This window comes from Haemorhous mexicanus, chromosome 2, assembly GCF_027477595.1.
Source record: "Haemorhous mexicanus isolate bHaeMex1 chromosome 2, bHaeMex1.pri, whole genome shotgun sequence".
NCBI classification, from domain to species: Eukaryota; Metazoa; Chordata; class Aves; order Passeriformes; family Fringillidae; genus Haemorhous; species Haemorhous mexicanus.
Genome location: NC_082342.1, coordinates 71,317,590 through 71,333,655, shown reverse-complemented (window position 1 = coordinate 71,333,655; position 16,066 = coordinate 71,317,590).

Genomic DNA, 16,066 nt, shown 5'->3' with positions numbered 1-16,066 from the left:
ATACACTTTTGTAGTCAGACTAGGATGCCAGGGTGAATGAATGAATACCATTTTTGAAATGCTATCCATGTATCCTGACCTGGGAAGTACCTAACAATTGATGCAATTACCTTTTCTGTGATGCCACATCATTATTTTTCCTTAATTGTCACCTGAGTCACTTGAAAAAGATTTGTTTGATGCTTAATACTACAAGCTAAGCTCTGAAATACTTGTGAATCAGAAAGAACTCTACCTTTCCAGGGACAAGAACTGCTGCATCTCAATGCCAAAGTTTAATCACACATAGATTTACAGTGTACTGCTATTTCTAAGAGATGGTGAAGTAGCTAAGTGTGTACTTCTGAGTAGAAATGGAAAACAAAGAATGAATCCCTGAGCTGGTTTTTTTCAGAGACAGTGGGAGAGGGGAAACAGTGTATATACGCTGCCAGAAGAGCTAAAATAAATGCAAACTGATAATTGTACTGTATGCAGATTGACATTTTTTATATTCACAGTGTATATACTAGCAAAATATACGTGCAATGTTGTTGATGCAGTTGAGCTCTCCCTCATTGTCTCAGCCTCTCCCAGCAGTTGGGGTCAGCAGTAAGGACACAGAGCACATGAAGTATGGTTGGCCACAGCAAGACCCAGATGCTAAGCTAGGGATGATATCTTTTCAGTAGCTGCATCTGGCTCATTGGCAGGCTCTACAGGCAGATCTGCTGGCAGGCCTGGATTTGCCTCTGGGTCTGTCATCTGTCATGTTGTTACGCTGTTGATGGGCTGTCTCTGCTGCCTTGCCCTCCCAGGCTGCATTTGCCTTTCAACCACTTTTGCTGGTGAGGATTATGTGCTGTTCCAACATTTGGGGACAAGGGGATGGCAGTATATCCCTAAGACATGTAGTTCAGAGAGCAAGATCAGGACAGCAGTCTCAGAGTTAGAAATATGCTCGGCACATGCTCATTAATGCATGTTTTAAAAAACAGCCTTGCAGGTTTGCAATTCACTTGCAGACTATTTGTTATGCTTTGTTGCTAGTTAGTAATTCAGGGCTCTGGTGACTCATGCACCTTTGTTTTTAATTATGACACTTTCATTTCATATACCTGATGATGACATATACAATTGTTGATTAGCAAAGCAGAAGCCTTAATGAGCAGGGGGTAGCTTAGTGAGCTGGCTGTAAAAATAATGTGAAATGTATCATTGATTTCTCCATTCTCTGCTGCATGGTGCATAATAACTTGGAGAAAACCAGTTAAAATAAAATATTAATGGGCTAGCAGTACTGGGAAAACGGCTCACTGTTAACATGCTCAGTAGTGAGAGAAAATTACAGGTTTCATTGTGTATGCTGCACCATCTGCCTACACAGAGAGCTGAAGCCGTAGGCTCTCCCGGGGGAAATAGCTGTGGATAAGTTATTCAATTAGAACAGTATTATTGGCCAGCTACCTTGGAGAATTGGGTTGATGATGTTGTGATTATCCTGCTCCACATTCCTTCATGTCCCAGACAGGCTGCATCACTTTGCAACTTCCTTAAGTGCTCACTCAACTGTACAGTAGGTGAGCAATTGAAACAGGGAATATCAGGAACGCCTGAAAGAAAATCAATTTTGAATGAACTTTCTCTGCCTAGCCACAGCCTACATATTCTGAGTCATATTGTATTTTTGCGGACTTCAGTGTAGTAAGTGACAGAACTGGCAGTGGGAGGAAAGAGAACTTCATTGTGTGCATTTAACCTGTGGCTGGGCACCAGATTTCATGTGGTAGGTTACAAAATAGTACAATGCTCCTTCAAGTGTGACATTCTTATTAGTGACACAGAAGCTTTCAGAGAGTACTGGCAAGACATGTTTTAAAAAACTGCTCTGACCCTTTGTCAACAAAGTTCCAAAATGTTTTTTTCTCTTCTTTGAATGTTGGGTTTTTTATTCTTGTGCAAAACAGATCAGGTCATGGCCTGATCTCTCTCTTGCATATCCATTTTTTTGCTGACCTCCTGGTCAAATTAACGACATCTGAGAAGCATTGTATTATCAAAATAGAACTCGCTCTCACTGTGCTACATGCATAGGAACATAAAGAGACTGGCTTCTATTTTATTTTTTTTCTCTTAGAAGCAATACTGCACCTAAAGTTTAGATTTTAAAAATAATTTTTACTATAAATCTTCATCCTTTTTCATCACCTAGTCTCATTTTACCTTTCCCTGATCTACTTTCCTCAACAATAGGATTTTGAGACAATACTGCACCTAAAGTTTAGATTTTAAAAATAATTTTTACTATAAATCTTCATCCTTTTTCATCACCTAGTCTCATTTTACCTTTCCCTGATCTACTTTCCTCAACAATAGGATTTTGAGACAGTCAGGACTTGCTGTATCATTTGTTGCAATGTCTCGTATCACACAGGCTGTAGAAATGTAGAAAAATCTTTAATATCATTGAATGAATTGGTGCCTCCTTTAACTAAGCAGCAAAGGTTTATAACCTTACTACAAAGACTCAAAAAAATCATTCTTTTTAAGAATTGTTTCTATGTTCAAAATTGTAGTCATATTTCTTCCCGGGTCTGTCATGCGCTGATGTAATCTGGAAAATCTAACAGGGAATGCTACAAGGGGAATTCTTGGGAGAGGCACATTTTTCAACTGTGCTTTAATCAGAGCTGAGCTCTCCTGGAAAGGTGACTTATGCGTGCTCTGAGTTCACATCACTATCAGTAATCTTTTCCTCGCTCCTCAAAGCTGTATGTCCTGTTAAACAAAGATGCACATCGTCCACAAGGCTCACAGCAGGGAGGCATTTGCCAGGTGACAAACGGGGTCATTGGCTTTGCAGCTGAAGAGTCCCCAGACAAGCTCAGAAAGGTGCAATCTCTGAAAACAGCCGTGATGCTGCATGACTGATAACACCAAGTTGGTTCATTTCCTTGCCGTTTATTTTGCACTGAATATAGTGGGTGCAGGTTGGCAGCAGGGAGATACCCTGTCTGATCACCTTGTCCTTGTTGCAGTGCTTTGCTCAGGGACAGAGGAAACATAGTCAGCCATCCCAAATTCCCAGAGCAAGGCAGGCCTGGAAGGGAGAAAAGGGAGAACTCTCAAGCTGTGGGAGATCTTGTGCTTTAGGAAAATTTGGATGATGGTAGTGACTTCTTTGTAAAGTGCCTTGAAGGGACAGGACAAAAACCAATGTCTAGGAATTAAGCAATAATACTTATTCATATCTGCTTGCACCAACCGATTTGAACCATTTTCTGCAAATCCTCTTCATGCTGCACCTTACATGACTTATCTCCCAGCTCCCATCCTCCCTTTTGTCTGAACATCTGGTACCTCCAGAGGGCATCTGCAGGCCAGGGTGACTTGCACCAGTACATCTGTGTGACTTGTAGACAGTGGGACAGTGGTTTTGAGCTTCAGGCTTGCAGGGCAGCAGCACATAAAGCATGAATATGGATGAAGTGCTGCTGTGCCATGTGTGCTCATGCTGCTAATGATAAATATGATAATAAAGGCAGCCCTACACTCAGAGAGAAAATCCAGCTCCCCCCATGTGCACCCTCACTGATTGGGTCTGGAAAAGGCAGAATTCATCTATCAGCACCTTGTAGGGCCATAAAATACATTGACTTTTTAACTTCTTCCACTCCATAGAACCACATTTTTGCATGCAGACTATGACATGAAAATTATTATGGGACTCCTGGGATATGCAAACCACTGACTGAACAGAGTGCCATTTCCTTTTATACTACCAGTGGAGAAAATTGTGCCATCTGAACCCACCTGCTCACCAGCTGATGAATGTGAGGCTACTAGCTTGCTTTTTCTTCATTCAGAGCTTTCCTGTCCATTTTCACACCTGTGGTCTATTTAGCTGTAGCATATGAAAAATGCTGGAGCAGAGAAACCTGGAAGCACAGCCCTGGATCTGACTAGAGGCTGTGGCTGGAGCAAAATGGGTGGCTGCACACCATACCTGTTCAGGTAGAGCCTGTTAGTGTGACACTTTTGTTCAGACAGCTGGACCTTCCTGGATAAGCTGTCCTTCAGGAAGATAGTTACTTTCTGCAGGCTGCCCATGAAACCTGTGAGATGAGCAGACCCACAGGCATCCTGCCCTGCCTGTTCTTGCTCCTGGGGCCACGCTTCTCTCACACGAAGGGGTTGTGCTGCCCAGTCACAAGCAGTGACTGTGTGACACAAAACACAACCAAGCCCTAGGCAGTGGAGTTTGCATCTTTAAAGTTGATTGAAATGTTTCAGCCGACTTGAGTGGGTGCCTGATTATGCTGCCTCCTGGAGATGGCCTCCAAGAGGTAGGGGACCTTCCTTGGATCAGAAATGGGAAAGACAAGTTGGGTCTGTATGACAAGTTATTGAAAGCTGTGGGTTTGAATTTTAGTTTGCTGAATACTTAAGTGTCAAGTACTGAGTGTGAGAATTGATTATCTTTACTGTCTAAAGAAGAACTTAGGGGTTCAGCAAGAGATCATGGTGAGGGCACAAAAAATAAAGGAAACATGAACTACAAATCTTGGGCTCAGTCAAGTGAAGAAAGAGGAAAATGCTTGGCTATAGAGATGTTTAATTTTTTTTTGCTCCAGCTGTTCTCATTCAGGCATGAAAAACTGAAGTTCCCCATTAGTCTGGCTACATGGACTTCTTGAAGAGGCCTGATCCTAGGAGGACTTACAGAAGGAAAACCATGTTCCTAGTACCAACACCCTGTGTAGCAGTGACAAATAGCTGGTTCTACTGATTCCAGAGTTTTTCCACGACACAGTCAGGCAAACAAAGCCAATCTGCTGGCATGGTCCTGAAGCTGCCAGTTCTGGAGTGAGCTGTGTCAAAAAGCTGGGGCAGGCCACCTGTGTCCAAGGAAAAGGTAAGGCTGGAAAGTCCTGAAGGGATCTGTGGCTGACCTCCTCTTCTCAAGTGACCTTGATTGTAAGTGTGGATACATGTGGTTAAAGCTCAGTCTGCCCCTTGTCACACTTCTACCTTTGTTCAAACTGACAGCTACTAAAATGACCAAGCTCCCAAAACTTAAACTGCTAAGCCCCTATTTGAACACATATTACATTTTTTTATCAGATTCTTTACTGTGGTCATTTCCAGAGTAGGAAAAATTCCAAACTAAACATGAGAGATTTTGGGGTGTTTTTGTAGATTCACTTCCTGAAAGATTGCTTTGCACCTGAGGTTCAGATAAAAAATAAGGATATCAACTAGTTTAAAAGAAGCAGTGTTCAACAAAGGACATATTATTACTTAGACCTCTGCAACCAGAGGTTATGTTTATGTTACAGTCAAAAATACATCTTCAAAGTTACTGAAACAATTCTTTACAGGCTCTGGGAAGAAGCTAGATGTCCCTACTGGACAATATCTTCAGCAGCCTGTCATCTGGGATGTGTATTTATTTTTGTAACAGAAGCAGGCAAGGGGGTATGAAGTGCAAAGCAAATGGTACCTCTCCAAAATATGTCTTTTATTTAATTGTTTCAAAATCCTATTTTAAAATGTTCTATTCATCTAAATGTTGTGCTTGGACAGACTCCAGGGCTGTCTAATGTTAGTGGAGAACAAGGGGAGTTTTTTGTACACATCTGCCTTTGAGAATTTTACAATGGTGGATATTTGTGTTGTTTCATTTTTGTACATACTTCCCCCTCAGGGAGAATTCTGTATCTGGAAGCACATGTTAATTTAACCCTTGAGTAGAGCTGCAGCAAGAAATGGTTTGTGTGTGCCCCTTTGGGAAACCAGTGGTGATGGTGAAGAAACAAGCTGTCAAAAACTGAGAGTTTATTGTTGTTTCTGTCACCTGCTTATTTGAATTGTGAGCATTGGTGCATATACAATTTACCAACAGCAGCAGGTCCTAATATTTTAAGTTTAAAAATCCACTTGCTATTGTGTGAGTGAGATAAGCAGGATGTTGGAGAGATGGGTAGCAACACTGCCACAGAAATGTAAATTTTTCTTGTCACAAATGCCAGAAGTGTTCTGTTTTTAAAAATCCTCCATTTTTTAAATAGTCTAAGACTGACACGAAAGGAAGAAAAAGGGAGCATGCCAGAAGACTGTTGAGAAATTACACTGGTTTTCCAGGGAAAAGTACAGGTTAGTTTAAAGGGAGAAAAAGGAAAAAATAAGAATCAGATCAGGAGTTATTTTCAATTTGTAATGCAGACTCAGCATGGGAGAGAAAGGATAAGATTTGGATGATGAAAAAAACAATTCTCTTGTCACTTCCTGCTGGCCAAATGTCTTCCTAATAGTTGTTACAAACACAGCTAATTGTGCCAGCAATGGGAACCTACATTTAAAGAATAAACCTTGATCTTTAAATGCCAGCAAGATGAATAGGGAGAGGACTAAGGGTAGGTACACTTTTCATGGTTGTTTTTGCTGTAACATGCTTGATGCAACAATCCACATTCTGCAGGAGGCAGTGTCTTTGCACCCACTTCCAAGCCCACTTGAGCTGACACTTCCTCCCAAAGCCATTCTCTCTTCCTTTCTCAGCATGGTCAGGTTGCCAACACTTACAGGTCTCTACATCCTGGGTATCTTATCAGCATCTTCCTGGGCAAAGATTTTCTACTAAACAGTTCACATTCCCAAGCAGCTTTCCATGCTAATTTCTTGGGTGATGACATGAGCCAGTGCTCAGAGAATCACCTATTCCTTGGGCTTCCTCTGTAGTTTTGAATATTCAAAAAAATAACCTTTCTAAAGGGAAATTATTGGTTACCAAAACCAACCAGCTCTGAGTTTTGAGCTTTTTCTCAATCAGCCATTCTGTGGGTCACCAATGTAAACAAGCAGGATTGTATCTGTACATGATAAAAATGTTTCACACCTGAGCAGAAAGCATGCATGACAGCAAATTAACTTCAGTTGTTTTTCACACCGTAGGTCATTTATTCTGCTTGAAAATGAGAAACTGTTATTGTCTGTATCAGACAAATTAGACCTTTCTCATTCTATCACCTAAAAAGTTTATTCCTGCTGTTCCAAGAATTTAGTGTCAGTATGAGATATAGCATATCTACCTTAAATATTAAAATAACAATGGCTTTTAGTATGTCAAAATAAGGAAAATAGGGTGATACTCAGCATCTGGATCTAAGTTGTAACAGTGACAAGAGATATATTTTAATTTCCACAATAATCAGTTCATCTAAGATAATTTAGGAGATTATAGGACCTGCAATTGCTAGGATCACATTTTCTTAATCAGCTTTGCAGTTTTCTGTCATATAAGCTTTGTACTTTTCTTCATTAAACCTACTGTAGCAGTTTTTGTGGTGGTCACAAAAACTGCAAGGCAGGATCAGGGAGCAGGAAAACATAAAGCTCTTACAGCTGGCAAGCAGAAGTTGAGTTTGCACTTAGTTTGAGGATTTATTGTCTTGAGAGCAAAAGCTCACCTAAGGAGCACAACCTGTGATTAATTACATACTAATAAAACACCTCCCTGAATATTTAGATGCTATTTCCGTGCTATTTGACACCTGTTTTTTAATTTTAATGCCCACTGACTCTCTTTAAGGGCTAAAGCAGAACAGCACAAATGATCTTCCAAAGGACAGATGTGAAAAATCCCACAGACTTTAATAGGACCAGCATGGAGTCCCTTGCCAATCTTGGTCTTGGCTGATTTCTGGCCCTTTCTAAGCAAAGATGTGCACCCACTGCTGCATGTAGGGCTTCTGCATGTGACTAAAGCCATATGCACAGAAAGAGAGAGGAAAAAAATGAAGCTGATTTGGGGCAATTGGTTCAAATGGTGCCTGCACATTGGGGACCTCTAAGGCCAAGAGTACTGAGTGTGCAGGCTAAGGTCCAAATTTCCAAAACCACACACACAAACAAATAATGATATTCATAAATTTAAAATATTACATTTTACAGAAAATAAAATCAATCACTCGACCTTCAAGTGAACAAATACACCTATTTTGAAAGAAGTTTCCTTAAAAACAGTTGCCAGTAAAACAGGATTTCTACCACAAGCAGAGTCAAACCCATCAAGTCTTTTGCTGATTTAGTTATAATTTGTTCCTTCAAATAGAGGCTCTGTCCCCACCAGTTCCTCTGACAAAGGGGTCCCCCTGCATCTGGAAGGTGATTCAATTTCAGTTTAAAGAAACTTACAGAAAGGATGACTGACTGAAGATAGAAGTCTCTGAGAGTGGGGAAGTAGAAGTGAGGGTGGGAACAATCTCATATGAGTAAAGGGAGGACAATTATATTTGTCCTGAAGTTTTGCAGGGACTGGAGTCAGGCCCTTGGGATCAGGTTTGGACCTGCTTTTTATCCTTCTACTTCTCCCCCTCTCTTTCACCATGTTCAGATCCCATAATTATATGAAAATAAACCCTTGCTCTGGTTCTTTTTACTCTTACAAATGTTAACCAAAAGGGTCCCTTAAATTAAAAGCTCTGTTTGAGGCAGTACTGGCAGTACAGACAGTGAAAGGCTGCTGTCAGATGCCTTCTTCTGGGAAATTAAAAGGAGACTGCAGGGAGCCTTTACCTTGGGAATCCCACCCAGGGTAAGATCACAAAGAGCTAACACCACTTCCTAGTTCTCTCCATCTACTGGGAGTTGTCAACATAACCAGGGGACTTCATTATCAAGCTACAACAATGCCTGAAAGGAGAATTGCATGATGATGCATTCCCATGCTATCCCATGCTTGTCACAGGTGATGAGATCCCTGAACTGTCATGGGAATGTCCAACTGATGGGGAAGCATTTGAAGTCAACCAACTGCTGAAAAAGGCTATGTGCTCTTATCTATTGCAAGTAGGTTCTGCCTGACTCCCTTTAGGCATGGCTGGGCAAATCTTAACCCTTTCAGCTTTAGCCCTTCAGACCTTCTGCTTCAGCCAGCAGGGCTGTGAGCCATTGGATTGCCTGGAAATGATCAGGGGGATATACATTACAAGCCTCATGGCACAAGAATTTTAAGGTCTGGGCAGCTGGCCAACACATGAAGTCTTGTAAAACTTGTTTCCATAAAAGAAAGAGATTGATTATGGAGTTAAGATTTCCCTGATGAAACTATAAATCTATAAGGGATATATACACAGTCTTGTTTCCTTGACTACAAGAGGAATCAAACAAGAAATTAATTCTTCAGTCCCAATTCCAAACCTATTTTGGCCAAACACCCAGCTGAAAACTATTGTTTTTCGCTTTTCACTCTGCATTTCCTCTGTCACTCTACCATGATATCTGATGATTTCTTTCAGCTTTCTTAGTGGTTTTCTGTATCTCTTGAGAAAAGCCCTTCAAACAATGCCTTTCGTACTCCTGAGCAATTTTATCATAAAAATAAAGCAGAATTCTGGTAATACTGCTGTTTCCTCTCCTCTCTCTCTCTTTTTTTTTTTCTTAATTTTGAAAATTAGCATTTAAATTGCAAAGTATCACAGGTTTTATTCAGTTCTTCTGTCCTATGCGTTGTTTTACAGAATTTAATCCAGGACTTCCATATGATCCCGTTTCCATGCAGAGAGAATTATCACTGCTATGAACAGTAGAACTGATCAGCTTTGCTATTCAGCAGTACTGAACATCAAACTATCAAAGGAGGGTTTCTTAACATCAACATTCTTGTCAAGATTAGTATTTCACAGCTCCCCACAACCTCCAACAATATCACCCACCATGCTCCTCATACCATTGCACATTTCCACTTCAGTCCACCAACTAGCTTGGACAAAATTTCACCGTAGGTTGCTTTCTTACCACACAGCTGGAAAAGCAAATGGCTTTGCTGATAAAGGTGGCTTGTTTTTCTTTTTGTACTTTACTGCAGTACTTACTATTGGACACAGCTTAAAAACTAGCCACACCATTATGGGGAAGTTTCTCATCCTGATGATTTTGTGCATCTGTGCTGGCATGGCCATAATCTTTAGCCCTCATCATTCAAAGCAGAAACTTCATTCTAACAGAGTTTGAGATAATAACTTAACAAAACTTTATTGACTCTGTTCCACTATATCCCGTCCCCTTCCTCGAAGGGCTTCAAGCCAGGTTGAAAGGGGCTTGGAGTAATCTGATCTGCTAAAATTGCCCCTGCTCATCGTGGGGCAGAGCAGTGGAACTAAGTGCTCTTTAAGGTTCCTCCCAACACAAATCATTACATAATTCTATTATTATTTGGAACAAAACATCCTTAAATACAAATATTGACACAATTTTTACTTTAGACATTCATACCTTATGTAAGGCAAACATATCAAGGAATAAAAACCCCCCATTAATTATCCATTAAGGTTGTAATTTCACAGTAGAAACTTTTCTCCTTCAGCTGCCCTCTTTGACACACACTTTATAAGGTCTTCCTCCCTGTCAGCTCATCTTTAGGCACATGGAGACAACCTGCTCCTGTGCCTTTAAATTTCCTCCTAGAGTAATGCCCAGCTTTCCTGGAGTCTTCTGCCCTTTGGGAGTGCCTCCAAAGAGACTCTCTCAATCAGGCCCCAAAATAGGGGTTAGAAAGAAATGAGAGAAAGGAGCAGGAAAAAAGGATATATAGAAGGAAGGAGATGGATCACAGAACTGAAATTCTCTAAATACAGCAAGGTTCCTGGTAGGTAACATGGAAACCTTGGTTATATCCATATTGCCAACACTTCCCCCATTATGACTACATGTCCCATTGCTCAAGGAGCCTCAGCACCAGAGAAAATAAGAATTTTTAAATGAACAGAAGAGGTGTTCTTCTTTCCCCAAAGTTTATTTGTGATGTTAATGCAAGTTTTACTAAATTTGCAAATGCAGCACATTTAAACTGGTTAATCAATAAGAAAATGGGAAAGGAGGGACATGAGCAGCATTCTTTTCCACTGAAAATGTTAAAAAGAAAACATGTGCTTGTTGGTGAGGTAGGAAAACAATCTTAAGAATTAAAAATGCTTCATCTCTTCACTGATTTCTGCCCTTTTTCATTTTTTTCCAAGTCTTTGGCAGAGGATCAGGGAACCCAGAGCAGCCTCTTGCTGATCTCACACAGCTATTTCATGTTGAAAGTGCTGATCTAACAACCCTCAGGTGCATGGTTGGGAAAATTGTGATTATTGTTCTGAGGACTTGCCATGGGGCAGCTGACCATTGATTCCTAATGTGTACCAGATGGGACCATGGCTCTTACTTTTTACAGAGAAGTATTTGGATGCACTCTAAGAATAACTGTGATAGTCTGCAGATTAGTGGTAACATGAATTTTGTGTGAACTAAAACTGTTTACCACTGCCAGGGAAAACACAAAAGGAAATGCCATGAGTTTCTAGAACCACACCTAACAGCTTTTATAAATGTTTGATAAAATGTGAATTTCACCTTTTGTGAGTTTTTCTTCCTCAGTATATTGCTTATGCAAAGCCCCAGAATATTGATTCAGACACTGAGTAAAGGATTCGTCTCAGCTGCCCTCATATTGTCTGCAACCAAGGTGCTCAATCCTCTCATCTCACTCTACAGCCAGTGAAGAGAGGCACACATCTATTTGAGGCTCCTCTGAAGTTCTTTGAGGTAGTCTCTCATCTGCCTAATTCTCTCCATTGCCATGAGGGGAGTCCAGGACGGCTAGGCAGATGTAAATGCCTTAATCCAGAGAAAAGTCTTATTCCAAATCCTCTCTTTGCTGTTGCAGGTGGATATGAAGAATGAATGTGATGGTCATTCCTCCTCTGCCTTCTCTGCTGAGCATGTGGATGGGTTTTGCAATAGTGGTGTTGGCCTCCAGATGAAAATTATGAATTTTGTCAAATCAAGTCACTACCAATTAGCAATAATCATTCCTGATCAAAAGCTGTGGAGGCAGGCACCAAACCAAGGTACCCCTTAAGCATGTACTAAACTTTAAACATGCAACTCATAGTACTGACAAGTACTTGTTTAAGTGCTCTGCTGGATCTAAGCCCTCTTGTTTTAACAAATATTCACCTTCCTCTTGCCAGTAGAGCTCTGACAGGAATGAATTACACAGCTGGGATGTTCTACAGAGAAAAGCATGTCTTCTGTGACATGCACAAAGACACCATTTGGGTTTTAATGAGAAACTGTGTTTTTAAAATAATAGGAAGGAAAGAAAGATCAGAGAAAATGTCCCTTTCAACTTTGTGAAAAGCCATGAGTCAATATTTTTATTAAAACAAGCTGCGTTTCCTTCATTCTTTCCCCCTTAACTTGTAATATTGAACGTAGTTTTACAAGGAAAGTCTACAATTCTATTTGGCATGCAGAATGCCAGAGAAAAGTCTTAAATTGGCAACAAAGGGAAATATTTTTACTTGTCGACTTTACTGACTGAAAAATAGAATTAAGAGCAAGAAGTCATAGAAATTGTTCCAATAAAGAAATCATCTGACAAAAATGTTTTGCCTCTGGGAAAGCTGATTTTTGATGGATGCAACCCATCCAAATGGTTTTTTTAATTTGTTGAACTTTTTTGCTAGATATTTAGTAATGTTTTTACCTCGTCTTTATTTTTAGAACTGTACACATTGCATTTGGTCTAAGATTGCACCACTCAGTGTTCAAATTGGTGCTTGCCTTGCACAAATTCAGGAAATCTATATTTAATGTTCCTAGATTAACTGAATCTCCTATTGGAGATATATCTCCAAACTCTGAACTCAGTTTTTTAATTATTTACATCAATCTATTGAAAGTTAAAAGATCAGTCAGTTGCTGAAGATGTTCTTGGCTTTACCTAAAATACCAATGATGTCAAAATGCTCCCATTGCAATGCCAATATTTCTGCAATGCCCAGATAGGAAAGGACTCAGACAATAACTGGAATGTTCTTATCTCACCTAAAAATCTACCTGAGCTTAAAATTGCTCTTATCTTTCATAAAATAACAAAAACTCTGGTGGAAACAAAATAGTTTTAGAGCAAGACTGAGGATTAACTCAGGCAATTCCAAACAGGGAAGGACATCAAGGTGACAGTGTGAAATTTCCAAAATTAAAAAGCTGATGTGGAAAACACTACAAAGTAGTCATTTTTCTATTTGTCGTACAAGAGTTTAGTTTCAACCCAGTTGCTGACTAAAGCTGTGTCACAGTATAATATAACATCCTTATGCAAATGAGAAACCAAGTAACCACTAATATGAGAATTCTGAGAGAATTTCCTGCCTTGTTTAACAAAAACCCTCTTCCACTGTCATGCAAAGTTGGTGTTTCACAGACAGGAGAAGAAAGGAGTTTTGAAATTGCTAGCAGAATGCACATAAAGGAATTAATTGCCTGCCCTGATAACCTAAGGCAGCTTTAGCAGAAACAGCTTTCTGCATGGGTCTGGAGTCCATGGGTGTAGGGAAACATAGGTGTTTTTCCCATGGCTGTATGGAATTCTGGCAACTTTGTAGGGAGTCCATACTTACATCTCGGCTTGAGATACCAAGCAACTCTGTTCTTAGAGGTAAATGTATTGCATTCATTTTTACAGAGGACATTGTTCAATTCTTACCTCTCAGATCTATACCTCTCTGGAGCATTCATCCATTTCAATGATGAAATTTTACACAAATACACTGAAACTAGCACATTCAAACTCCTCCTGTTGACCACTTCTGCTGTGCAGTTGTTGCTGCTTTTATTGACCCTTTCCTCCTGAAGAACTTGTGAAATAAGATCCAGATGTTTATGTCAAGCACTTTTCTTACTTCTCTTTATAGACTAAGACTCTGTTTCTTGGCACTCTTCATCTGTAAATACCTCCAGAGTACTGCTTGACTTGCAATTTCTTAGTTAATTGATGTCTGGATGCAATTCTTTGCTCTAGGATAACCCTGCTCGAGCAGGGAGGTTGGATCAAATGATCCATTCTGTGATTCTTCTCATTCGGATTCTTGTTGTTCTCAGGATGAGCTCACCATATTAAAACACCATCTCTACTACAGTGGCTCAAAATGCAACAACATTATTCAGCAGACACCTAATCCTTCTCAAAGTAATTGGGAAAACTGGGGACTATTTGTTTTCTTTGCTCGTTACTGCTCCCAAACACCATTTAAATATCAATTTACATGCTTTATTAAATAACAAGCAAATTTCTTTTAAATAAAAATTATTCAGCTTAATGTTTTAATACTTAATACTGAAGAACTCATTCTCTTCAAGTTCAAATAGAGGTTGCTGTCAGAATCAACTGTTACATAAATTGCAGGTTTAAAATATAGATTTTAAAGGTGTTGATTATGGATCACATTTTGAAAAACTGCTACTTGGGGTTTTTTAGGTACTTCTCTTTTTTTGAAGTTACCAGACTTGGTTTGGACCCTACCAAGTATTGTAGTGTCCATTTTTTTATGAGGAATTTGTTGCCCAGCTCCAACACCCACTCTGACCATCAGGTAAGGTATTCAAAGAGGAAGCCTTTGAAGTGTCCAGGAAGTAGGACTCTTGGTCTGCTAAGAGAAGTCCTTAAATTGCAGACATTTACTACAACACTGGCACCACAAAGACATTTATTCCCTACGAGACACTGGATTTTGGAACAGGATGGTGGAGGAATAAGTTGAGCACTTAAAGCATTTTGCAGATACTTTTGGAAAAAATTAATATTTGAATGAAGTGTATTTTTGCCAAAAGTTATATTAATTGTTACTTAAAACTTAGGGATGGTAATTCCACCTTTTTTGCTGATGAGAATTTTGGGGGGAAAAAGCTATCATTATCTGATCCTGGAGAAAAAAAAAGTTTACCTTTCACCTCTTTAAATGGTGTGGTTTATTTGGTGAAATTTATTCTTGATATTTCAAGGTACTTCAATAAGTCAGGACTGTGTAAATTAGTACCACACATCTGCCTCAGAATGACCTTCTGTTTCTACATAACTATGTCCACCGTCTTTTGATCTGTGTTCCTAACTTAGCTATGCTTTGTTATATTTAAAGAAATACAATTCTTGGGCCTCTCTTCAAAATTGACAGAGTATTAACTTCCAATTAGAAAATTATTGATCAAAATTCAGAAATTCCACTGCCAGAGTCATTATTCCTACTCTTAAAAGGAACTATTGGTCTATTATGAATGCTAGAAGGAACAAACAGCATAGAGCAGTGTTGATAACTGCTGGAATGTGGTTTTCCTTAATCTCAGTTATTCTTGTCCTACTCTTCACCTTGTTGCCTGTCTGATGGTAAAGAGACTTTCCTCACACAAGTCCTAGCAAAAATTACAGGCCTCATACACGCTTAGCTTTGTCCATTGCAGCGATTCTGTAAATTTCAGTTTCACAGAGCTGTACCAAGATCTCAGGATCCTGGCTGCTCAGGATCCCCAGGGTTCCTGAATGGTCCAAGCATTTCTGCCCCCCTGGAAACCTCTATGAAGAACTGCCAAGACAATTATCATTATATGTGTGTCTCATGAAAACTTTTTTTTTCAAAGGGTAGTGCAGCAGACACCCCTGACAGGAAACCCAGGTAGGGTACTACAGATTCCAGTAAATATTTATTTTAGTATATTTTACTGCTCAAATTCATAGAATCATAGAATGGTTAGGGTTGGAAGGGACCATGTCATCTATTTCCAACATCCCTGACACAGCCAAGGACACCCTTCCCTGGACAAGGTTGCTCAAACCACCCACACAATGGCCTTGAACACTGTCAGGGATGGGACATCACAGCCTCTGTGGGCAGCCTGTTCCAGTACAAAATTTCTTATTGTGAATAGAAATGTGAATGAGCTACGCAGCCCATTGCTGATGCCAGTGGGTGTTACTGGCCCTGGGCACTTGTGGAGGCTCTTGGTGTCTTGAGTCATTAATTCTTGTGGATTCAACAGGACCATCAGTCTCTGGAACACCAGTTTTGTGACACTTTCACATTTGACCTCTCAGCACAGGTTTTTGCCCACCCTTTAGCCTGCTTTGTGGGAAGTCTTTCTCCATTCACACTAGTTGTTAGGTACACAGTCCATTCACACAGATTCACACCAAAGGGGTATTTACCGCTGGCTCACCTGCTAAGTGAAGGTAGCAATGTAAGGTGGATCATACAGTACACAAAAT